Here is a 3,522-nt window from a genome sequence, read left to right on the forward strand (position 1 = left end):
GCCAGGCGATATCTTTCCAGCCTGGTCTTTCCATAGTCTGAGTTTGGGGACCAATTGGGTTCCTCATCTGGGAGGGCCTCCCTTGCCCATCTATCTGTCTGTATCTAATGTCCCCACAGGAGCCTGGGTCTGGAGCCACTTCTGAGCCTTTGTCATTACTCTCATGCGCTCCTCAGTGTTAAAGAATGCAAAAACAGCTGCTTGCAGTCCACCTAGGTAGGCTGCTGGGTCTGAAAAATCATCTCTAGGTGGTCTACCATGGCCTGAGGTTTTTCAGAATAAGCTGGGGTGTGATGTTTCCAATTTAGGATGTCACTTGTGGTAAAGGGCTGAAAATAATAGACTGGTCTTCCCTACTGTTAGGTCCCATCTTTGCCAAGTATGTGGGTACCCTGAATCTCCCTGAGAGGCATCTGACAAGCCAGTTGTGGTTTGGGCCCTTGGTCGGCTTGAAGGGGGACAGTGTTTCCAGACTTTCTGGACCTTCCAGGCTAGCAGGGGGAACACTTGGTGGTGCCTGTGGCTCACATAGAGGTGGTAAAACTGGTGGGACTTCCTCAGGGAGGTCCTGTAGAATAGGGGGCTCAGCTTCCCTCTGAGAGACCTGCTTCTTTTCTTCTGCCTGCTTTACCTTTGCCTCCTCCTGCCCTGCCTGCCTCTTTTTTTTAAAATATATTTTTATTGATTTCAGAGAGGAAGGGAGAGGGAGAGAGTGATAGAAACATCAATGATGAGAGAGGATCATTGATCGGCTGCCTCCTGCACACCCCCTACTGGGGATCGAGCCTGCAAACCAGGCACATGCCCTTGAATGGAATTGAACCTGCAACCCTTCCGTCTGCAGACTGATGTTCTATCCACTGAGCCAAGCCAGCTAGGGCCCTGCCTGCCTCTTTACTCCTGCTACTAAAACCTTACTGTCTCTTCTTACACACACAGAACCAGACCCAATGAGGCAAGGTTTGAGCCATTTCTAACCAGCTGTCTATGTAGGGAAACTGATCTGGGTGTCCAGGGTCTCCTGTGACTACTTTCTAGACCGCCCTGACCAATCCTTCATCTAAAGAGCCTTCTGAGGACCAGCTGACCCTGAAGGCTGGCCATTCTACTTCACGGAATTTCCTTAGTGTTTCAGTATTCATTTTAATACCATAATCTCAGTTGAATCCCTTTAAAAAATTTTTCAACATGCAATTGAGAACAGTGAATTTACTCTGTCCCAACCCCACGATGGTCGGTGGCATGAGACAGACAAGGGAGGGGGTGACCAGTTTTCACAGATACTCACTCAAATGCCCGCCAGGCCGCGTCCCTTGGGAGCTTCGATTCATCTTAGCTAAGGTGCACCTATATAAACCTCAGGCCTGGTCACCTCCGAGTGGATGTGACTCACCATTATGCCAGATAACAAATCACAGAACCGCAGGTTGGGGTCCACTCAGACTCCGTAACCAAAGTCGTGGAACCACACAAAGGAGAGGAGAGGGCAGGCCCTTTCCTTCCATGCTCACACACTTTCACCCTAAACAATCTACCCAATTCCTGACTAATTGCCTAAGGAAGCCATATGACTCTGGGGGAGGTGATCAAGCTTCCCCTTCCACTCACTTGGAGTGGGCCTGACTGACTGTGGCCCCTACCTTACCAATTCTGTCGACAGGTCCAGAAGTGTCTGTCCACTGTCTCCAGATGCCGGCGGGGTCCGGGAGCGCCCAGAGTCCCCTGGTTTAACTCTGCTAAGATCAGCAGCGTGCTCATCCCAGAGGACTGTCCAGCGCCCCATGCCCGAAACCCGGGTCCACTCACTAGAGGCCAAAAGGCCAAGCATGGGTTATTTCTCCTGGTATTTCAGGGAACCAATAATGTTACAGAAAACTGGAAAAACATCAAGCAATGTTTGGAGAGTTTGGAATTACACCTTTTTTAATATTCACCAGTGGGTTTAGAGAAAAATGAATTCAAATTCTAAGCAGAGCTACAAGCAGAACTTCCCTTTTTATTAAAGAGCCAGCCCTGTGTGGGCTTAGTGGTTATCTCGCTAGTGGCCTTGAAAACAACACAGTTCTACCCAATTAAAAAAACACCTGGCATGGCATGAGAACATGGGCATATCTAGTCTCTGTCCTACAAGGTCAGACAGCTAAGTTTATCTTCCTTATTATTCAAGCAGGCTAGAAAGCAAAGTTATTTTTTTTTCCAGATTACGAGGCTGTCTAAAAAATAGAGAATTTCAAACAGTAGCTTTACAAAATAGGGGTTAACCTTCTCACCTTCATAGGCAGTAGAACTGATAGTCGCATAGGGATGTGTGCAGAATTTTTATTTTTTTTACATGCTTATATCATTTAAATGTTTTTAATGATCTTATACTTTTGAAATTTAGTTTTTAAAAACACCATATTTGATTAATCTTCTCTGATGAGTAAAACCTATTGCACAAATATGTATTGTGATTGTAATTGAAGATACTGGAGGGGCATGTTGACATTCTGACAGAACAGATAAAAGATGGAGTTAAGTATTATGTGAATTATCTATTGTGATTCTATTTGGGAGAACCCTCAGGTCTTTTGAATTTGTGTTGCCTGTTTTTAATCCTGAATTAGAAAATTTGGGTGGTGCTTTTGCTTGAAAATTTCCAATGTCTTTTTCCCCTTTCATTTTACTTAATGAATTTAAAGTTATTTCATTTGTCTGATAAATTCCCAAGGAAATCTGGCATAATCTAATTATTTTAGTAATAGCCCAGAAAGCTTAGCTTTCAGCGCCTAAGTGTAATGGTGACTTTCTTATATTTATGAGCAGCTAGAAGCATCCAGCTAATTATGTTGTTGTTGTTTTGTAGAACAGAAGAAAATCAATATGATTTACCCAAAGTTTTTGCTCTTCCATTCTAGGCACATAACTCTGTAATAATTTGCCAGTCCTCCCCTTTACCTGACCAGAGCAGGAGGTATATTGTTTAACTGTAAAATGAAGGAGATATGCAGTGATTGATTTAATGAATACATATTGTGCCTCTGAATTATGAATTGTGCTCTTACTATGCAGTGGTCAATGAGAGCAATCATGGTTCCTGGGACTTAGACCATCAGAGAGACAGACATTAATCAAATTATGTCTACCAAGGGAGACAAGAGTTTGAAGGAAACAAACAGTGCTATAAAAGTCTTCAGGGATGGCTTCCCTAAAAAAAAACTGATGTTGGAGGTTGGAAGATGGCAGCGATATAGGCAGATGCATCCCAGGTCGTGTCCTGGAGCAAATGGAGTGAGCAGCTGAAACTAATAACACGCACCCTGAATTGGCGAAATTGCTCAGCTGGTGAGACGGTTTGCAGCCGGGAAGGGCAGAACTCCCCTGGAAAGTGCCTGGTACGTGGTGCCTTGTTGTGTTGTATTTTGTGCCCTTAAATCAACGCAGCAGATCCAAGAAACTGCAGCCTCCTGAGCACCACACCCTCTGCTAAGGAACAGCGGCTGTACATGAAACTGCCCCCAACCAGCCAGACGAGCCACCACA

This window comes from Myotis davidii, unplaced genomic scaffold (assembly GCF_000327345.1).
Source record: "Myotis davidii unplaced genomic scaffold, ASM32734v1 scaffold471, whole genome shotgun sequence".
Classification (NCBI taxonomy): domain Eukaryota; kingdom Metazoa; phylum Chordata; class Mammalia; order Chiroptera; family Vespertilionidae; genus Myotis; species Myotis davidii.